The sequence below is a fragment of the Helianthus annuus genome, chromosome 6 (genome assembly GCF_002127325.2).
Source record: "Helianthus annuus cultivar XRQ/B chromosome 6, HanXRQr2.0-SUNRISE, whole genome shotgun sequence".
NCBI classification, from domain to species: domain Eukaryota; kingdom Viridiplantae; phylum Streptophyta; class Magnoliopsida; order Asterales; family Asteraceae; genus Helianthus; species Helianthus annuus.
The window spans coordinates 95,697,469-95,706,168 of record NC_035438.2 but is presented as its reverse complement, the minus strand read 5'-3'; positions in this window follow the sequence as shown (position 1 = coordinate 95,706,168).

The window sequence follows — 8,700 nt, the reverse complement described above, 5'->3', positions numbered from 1 at the left end:
GAAGATTCTGAGCTGAAGAATGAGGAGAGCTTATATTGTTGGAAGTTTGATTGTTTTCAAAGTCACAAACAAGTTCATTAAGTTGATACTTGTTATTTTCAGAAAAAGTTGAAAATGATTTTACTAAATCAGTTTAATTCGTCAAAAGATCAACCAGGGTCATTAAATTGAACCTGGTAGATTAATCAGGTGTTCAGGGTCATTAACTTGAACTTGAAAACTTGAGTGGATTTCTTAGAGCTGATTGAATTTGTTTTTATTGTTTAGAAAAGATAGATTGTAATGTTATTGGTTGAGTAACAGGTTTGGAGACTTCATTATTCCCACGGAGGCAAATTGTCAAAGCTTGAACCAGATACCTTAGATCCCAGCATACTGAGAGGGGGAGTCTGTGAAAGGGGGAGTCTGGATCAACAAATAATGGGAAGTTTGAAGCTAGAGCTAGGAGACAATCCTGGAACTTGTGAAGAATGCTTACGAAGAGAAGACAGAGTTGGTAAAAAGACCAAGACCGAAGACTATGGATCTGAAGACTGATATAGACTACGTCAACATCCAAGGGGGAGTCTGTTGAAGCATAGGATGTCTGTTGACTACGTCTACTTGAAGTTTTAGGTCAATATAGGTCAACAGAGGGTCTAAACTGTCAAATTTAGAAAGTTATGTATTAGGTTCGCTTTTATGTACATTAGGTAGGAGGTTCGCTTTTAGGTCATTGAGTCTGGATCGCTTATAAGGTTCGCTTATATGACTGGTCATATCAACGAACCACTTAGCCTATATATAGGGTTGTCTTATCAGCGGATCTGTAATGCGTATGTGTGTGCTCAGGAGCCGAAACTCTGTCAAAATTACATTTGAAAGCAATAAAAGCAGTGGAATTGAAAGGACAAGCTGTTGTAACATCATATGTACTGATTCCGCCTTTATATGTGATGATGAGCTACCTTGACTGACGTTTTAGGGTCAAACAACGGTCCAACATTCATAACATTAGTACACAATACATAAACAATATTCAGTCTCGTACACTTCCCATTTCTTTATCTTTCTAACTTTAAGCATTTCATCTGCGTATCCATATCTTGGTGAGGCTTCGATAATGTACCTGCATTACTTTTCATTCTCAAGGCACACTATTAATAACGTATTACTCGACGTATCTAAATCATGCATATATACATTCTTACATGCATACATACACATCTACATACGTACATACCTTCCTATATCTCTACATACATGCATACACTCATACGCACCTTCATATATACAAAATACATATCTACATACGCACATACATTACTACGTCTCTACATACGTACATATACACATACGTATCTTCACATATACATAAATGCACATCTACATACGTACATACATACTACGTCTCTACTTACTTTTATACACTCATACGTGTCTTCATATATACTTAAATACACGTCTACGTATGTACATACACTCTTACGTACACGTTCAAGATCTTATATACCCCTTGTATATCCATACATTAATTACATGGTACTTAGACTTAGATTTATAGCCCATAGACATCAAAAGAACGATCAAAATCATGTTTTGGAGGCCCGCCGTGGTCCACGGATAACAAACCAAAGCCTACTATACCCAAATCAACTTAGAATGTTGAAGAAATGGTGAACAATCTGAAGAAGGTTGCTAAAGAAGTTAAAGCTGAAAATGCTGAAGTTGAGGCTGTGAAAGAAATCAAAGTTGTGAATGTTGAAGAAGTGAAAGAAAAAGTTGAGGTGAATGAAGAAGTTGAGAAAGCTGTTACTGAGGAACAGCAGATTGAAGAAGATGTGAAGAAAGAAGAAGGAGAAGTAAAGAATGAGAATTTTGAAGCTGGTAATCCTGGTGATGAAGACGGTGTTGAAGAAAAGAAGAATGATGCTGAGATAAAGCAAACTGAGGCAAGTGCATCAAACACCGAGGTGCCAATCACTGAGGTAAATTCTGATTCTGAAATTTTAAAAACGATTGATCAGTGCAAGAAATGCATGGAACCGTGCAGAGCTTGTACTGAAAAAGATGAGCAATTCAGAACAAGAGATCTTGAGTTCACAAAAATTGAAAACATTTTCAAAGAAAAATGCAAAGAAATGCTAGAAAAAGAAAAAGTTTTAAAAGAAAATGATGAAAAACTTTCAGAAAAATGTAACAAATTAGAAAAAGAAAATGAAGTTTTGAAGGAAAACGTTTTGAAAATGACAAAAGAATGTTCACAAAAAGAAAATGTGGTTCAAGAAATGAAAAAGGAATATGACTCAATGAAATTAGCATATCACATTACAAAAGAGTCATATAAGAAAGTGAAAGATGAAATGAAATATGCTCAATCAAGAATGAGTTATCTTTCTGAAACAACTAAAGAGCTTAAACGAATGTATGCTATAAAACAAGATGTTGTTAATTCCTATATTGAGGATGTTGCTAAGCTAAAGCGACAGATCGCTGGTTTAGAACAGGATAACAACAAGTTAAAAAGTTATCACGTGTCGTCATATGTGCTTGAACGAATTTTCAATATAAAACCGGGTGATGGTGAGTCTGAGCAGAACAAGAAAGGCATTGGCTCAGAGTTTCATCAAGTTCCACCACCGGAAAAGTTTGCATTTTATGATGAAGAAAAGGTCGAGAAAGCTTTCAACATGGTAGATCAATTGTCAGATAACATTGACATAACCTTTTCCAAATCTGATGATTCTCATGATTCAGAGGTGGTAGGTAAAGTCGTTGAAAGTGTGTTGAACAAAGAGTCGGTTGATACAGGTAAATCTGAATCACAGGATGAAGATGAAGGAAATCTTCATGATGGATATCTGAAGAACACAAAATCCGAGAAAAATTTGAATGATGATTCAAAGGGATTGGTTTATACCATGATTGGATCAGACAAATTATTCTTAGATGTTGTATTCCCGATTCAGAATGTGATTTCAGAAAAGATTGACAAAGTTTTCAAAATGGTTGAGATTGAAAAATCTGAAATTCCAAAGTTTGCTGGTAAAGGTCACAAAACTTTTTATAACAAACCTGGTTTCAAGAAGAAAAACATGAAGGCTGGGTTGGGTTATAAGAAGAAACAAAATTGGAATAAAATTGAAACTCCGAACTTTCAGGCAAAAATGAACTTTGTTCATGGAACAACGTCAGAAGAAGAGAAAGAACTAAAATTTAGACGACAGTCTAATGACGAGTTCTTAGCTCAAAAGAAAAAGCAACAACCACAGGTCAAAGATGTGTCCAAGAGAACATGTTTCAAATGTGATCAAATTGGACATCTTGCACGCAAATGTCCAAATCTGAAACCTGTTGGTGTTGAGACGAAAAAGAATTCTGTTTATGTTCAAAAACAGAAATCTGAAGTTGTGAATCAAAAGTCAACCAAGTTTGAATCAAAGCAAACTTGGAAGCCGAAATTGTCAAAGGCTGACTCACAACAAACATGGAAACCAGTGACACCCAGAATTAGAACAACACAAAGTTGGAAAACAACTGTTGATGCGACAAAACCAAACCAGTTTTGGAAACCAAAAGTTGTTGTTCAAAATCAAAATGTTCAAAAAGAGTCACATTTTTACAAACGAGGTACTCTAAAAGGTCAAACATGGAGTGTTAAGAAACAAATGACTTCGGTAAATGATGAAAAAGTTGAAGTTAAAATTGACAAAGTCTTTGTGAAAAATGACAAAGATTTTCCGAAGTTAAATGATGCATATTGTGTTGAAATGCCTAAGGTTTAACAGACCTGGGCTAAATTGTTCAAGTGACTGAATAGCTGAACGTGCAGGTGCTCAAGAAAACTGAATGTCAACCAAAGGAGAATCGAAGCAGCCTGGCACATGAGGCTGCTGATCCCTGCAACGGTTAATCAGGGAGTTTGTTTGTTTTTTCTGTACATAAATAAACCATATTTCAAAACCCTAAAAAAATTAAAAAAAAAATTAAAAACCAAAAATATGTTTTTATTTTGTCAAAAATTTGAAAAATCAAAAATATGTTTGTTTTTAAATTTGTCTAAAATACAAAAATTCAAAAATATGTTACTTGAATTTGCCGGAACTCCCAGGTTGGTATTTGAGGAGTAGGAATCAGCATCTTTCTTGAGAAATGTTTTATCAAGGACATTAAGTTGTACTTGATTTAACTTTCGTATTAGTTAATGAAAGAACAAGGTGATGAATAAACCTCGTGTGTGAATCAAACAAAACTTATTTTCCGGAAAAACCATTTTGATTAAAACAAACTTAAGTGTTTTGAAATCATAATGGGAAAATAGTTTGTTGTCAGGGGAAGTTCTGATTGAATATGCCGAAATCCTCACGGCGGAACAAACATGATTAATTTCACAAGATTGAAAAAACGGTTTTCAAACTGTAAAAGATCAATGTGTTGTAAATCATGGGGGTATGTTAAATTTTCTGCAAATCAGTGCACGAAAAGCAGAAAATGGATGGCGAGACAAAGCTATCAGTATCAGGTTGTCAAATTTTCTTTAAAATGGTTTTGAATTTTAGGGGGAGTAAAAATTTTAGAAAATACAAAAACATTAGAAAATTTGAAAAAGCCAAAAACATGATAAAATTCAAAAATTGAGTTTTGTGTAAAAAGAGGAAATGATAGTACATCAGTAGACAGTTATAGTATGCTAAAGAAATGTAATGATTAAATAGCGTTAAACAGTCTCACTGATGATATGCCGATAGATTTTATACATTTAGTAAACTTTTTTCAGGATATAAACCTAAATTCAAACTTGCTTATTTCGTGGGGAACACTACTTGGATATATAGGTAACCCCTGAAATCTCGTTTGAAAGGTCCCTCTTTCTAAGATACTAGGTCTTTATACTCAGTGATATCTGGTGTATTATTCCGGGACTTCTGCTGAATGGAAGTTCTGACCTAGTCCCCGAATAATACTTTCCGCATTGCTTGAAACATAGCGCAGCCCTCAGCATAAATGATTAAACAATAAAATTGATAATCGTTGTTGTTGTAAAAAAGATCCTCTAAAGGGGACAAACCAAAAGTCGAAGCCGTCATCTCTCTGCGTATACGGAAGTATCGACCTGAGCTCTCACGGCCCTCGCATTTAACCCCTTACAGATATCATCTGTGGTATTCTCACCTGTAAGACTGAATATTGGGATATGGATACGGGAGTATATTCAAGAGGTGGGACACATGAATGAGTTTAAGTTCTTAAAACACCTAAATCGTATCCTGAATCAGTTGAAATTTGTGTGAAAATTTAAGTGGATCAGTATATCGACAATCTAAGTGAATTGTTTAATTTTTAATGTGTAACTAAGCTCAACGGTACTTGTGATTTGTCATAAACTGATATGATCCTCTGACACGAACTCAAACAAAAATATTGTCTGTAAATATGTTTGTATATATTTCTTTACTGCTTTATATTTTCAGAAAATACAAAAAGATTTTTGATTCTGCTTTATTTTCGACAATCGATGCCTGAATGCTGAGTTTCAAAATCTAAGTATGTTGATCGTGTTTCTGATAATAAAACAAGTTCATTCATTTGAAACTTGAAATTTAAAAAAAATTAATTAAATTAAAATCAAAACACTTTGTGATATCTCCAAGGTCATTGATTTGGACTTGGATGATCAACCGTGAAGGATTTGGATGCTCATATTGTTAAAATCTGTTGTAAAAGAGACAGTTTTTGATTTTGGATGCTTAAATACTGCCAAATCTATGAAGCATTTTGATAGGGGGAGAGAGTCAAGATAATCCTGGATATATTCATATTATTATATCTTAAAGCCAGGATCTTGATTTAGAAAATTTAAAAAATAGCCAGATTACGATTTCTGGACAATTTCAAAACATTGTCACTTATAAACGTATGAGTGTTGCAGATGTTGTACCAGACTACGATCCCGACAGCCGAGTCTGAGGGGGAGTCTGAAGACGAGCTCAACGCAAACGGAAGCGTGTAAGGAGCCAGGTATCGTTCCTGGAAGAGCTTGTAACCGGAAAGCCAGGTGTCGATCCCAAAAGCACGGAAGCTTGACGAAAGGGGGAGCCTGAAGAGACTACCGAAAGAGGGAGAAACTGAAGCTGAAGACAGATCCACCGGGATTCTGTTTGAGCAAAAGGGAGTCTGTGTTGCTGAAGACGTCAAATCTTCAAGAAGACTCAGAGAGAAAGATTGACAAGTCGCTACGAGCTTGACTACGGATTGACTACGGCAATATCCAAGGGGGAGTCTGTTAGTGCATTAATGTCTATCACCTCCGTCAATTCAAAACCGTAGCTGAAACTGTTTAATTCTAGGCTTTACATTGTAATATCTTATTAGTAAAGGCAAGGTGGCATTCTTGTAAATAAGGAAAGATTCCTTATTGCCTTGGCCTATAAATAGGAGGCTTATGCCTTAGATTTAGAACTTTTGCCATTTTGGAGCTTTGGAGCTTAGAGATTAGAGAGAGAAGCTAGAGAGAGAAAGGCAAAAGGTGATTCGTGTTGCTTGTACGTTTTCAGATATTTCTATAGAATCACAGATTGAGTACGTCTCGTGTGTTTCGGTCATTCACGTTCACGGATTCCGCACGTCGAACGTGTCATTCACAATCGTTTCGGAGTCAAACCGGTCCTAACAGGGCCGTCTGATGGACCTGATGTGACAAATATCAGCTTATCTTCTGGTCTGTCAGGTGTGCAATCTGCATAAGTGTCAGGCGCATAGTGGAGGTGTCACCACGTGTCCTGTTGTGTCAGGCGCACGAAGGAGCAGCCGCCACATGGCCTGTCTTCGTCAACTTTATGCAAGTGGAATCTTTCTGTTGGTGGATCGGGTAGTCATGTATTACATGGTCAACTGACCGTTGTTGTCAGTGTCAGGGTGTACCACTTACGGGTTGGTCACAGAAGTCAAAGTGACGGTTCCACTTGCATCGTCTTCTGCGCGCGTGCGCCTTAAAGGCTTGCGCTGGAATATGGCATCTATTAGGATTCCATATGTGTTATAGTGTTGTCTGCACGCGCGCCCTGTCAAGTTGCGCCAGATTATATCTTACATTGTTTATGTTAACCAAGTGGACTGGGTGATGGCATTTGCGCCAAGCCGTGGCGTGGCGTGTGGGACCATAGCCCTTCAGGTTTTGTTTTTAACTGAAACCGAATTGTGAATTTGGTTTTGGCTCCACATTTTTTAATTTGGTTTATTCGGTTTATTTGGATAACCAAATAAACCGCTAATTTAATTAGTTATTAAATAAGAGTAATAATACTTAATAAAACATATAAATTTTATTAGCCCACATGATAAATATAAAACTCATCTCACAAATTAAGCTTGTCACACCCCAACCGATGGCGGAAACATCGGGATGAGACGAACAAATTGCTCAAAACAACATAACACTAATTGTGACAATATAATTTAAATTCAATTTCATAAATTCTAAAATGTCATACATTGTTCAAATAAACAAACAGGATTCCAACATAGTTATTTCTAGGTGTGTTTCTAATCCACCCTAACTTGATTCTTGAATTCTTCATCTATCAACCTGCAACATGTATTAAAATAACATCAACAAAAATATGTTGGTGAGTATACAAGTTTGATACGTAGCATAGTAGAATAAAATAGTTTAAGTACTCGTATCCAACATGAACAACATAATACAAGTTACTAATATGCTGAAACGGTGTCACTATATGTCAACCCAAGTTTCCAACGCAAACACCCCAAGACTCACTCAAGGGCGGTGCGTAAATAAGTATAAGAAGTTTAACAAGTCTCACAAGTTTCCAACGCAAACACCCCAAGACTCACTCAAGGGCGGTGCGTAAATAAGTATAAGAAGTTTAACAAGTCTCACAAGTTTAACAAGTCTAACAAGTTTAATAAGTGTAACAAGGTTAATGAGCATATAGACACGAAAAGTTTACCTAGCATACGAGATTAACAAGCATCAAATTGTGTCATGTTTAAAATGGATAGAGTGCGCATATAACAAGTTTCAAGTGTTGTGTAATTTGAATATGGAATACATGTTGCACCCAAAGTGTTTAAAACGAAAATGGGATCGAGTATACTCACATTGATTGCCTTGTGATTTGTTGTAATAACGCACGAGTATAGATGGAGAATCCAAGAGATAGAACGAAGCGATTATCTTGGAACGAGACGAGTCGAGTTCCCGGGCGAGTATTTCCGACGAGAGTGTGAGTTCCGGCGTCTTCGGGTTTTACGGTTTCGGTGCTTCTGATTTCTCCGGCAACGTCGGTTCCCAAATAAAATGTAGAAAGCTGTGATCGTGACATGGTTTCAAGATATATAATTTGACAGACATCATGTAGTCGGAGGGTTGAACAAACTGTGACGTATATGAAACTTTAGAATTCAAGTTCTTTGTATGGACGACTTCGGCGACGAACCTTGAACTCCGGTGGGTTGGATATTTTGGCGAGAGAGAGAGAGAGGGTAAGACAGTGAGTGTGTTTCTCGGACTAAACAATTCGTCGCATATATAAAGGTTTTTCAAAACGTGTTTCGGGCTCGTGATTGACGTAAGTTAGGAAACGCGGAATCCATTAGTTCCGATCAATCAGGAATTATCGAAGAAAAGGAAAGGTTTGATGTCTTCGGTCAACTGATTTGGCGGCACATTTTGTTTCAAAAGGGTGTCTAGATTCATGC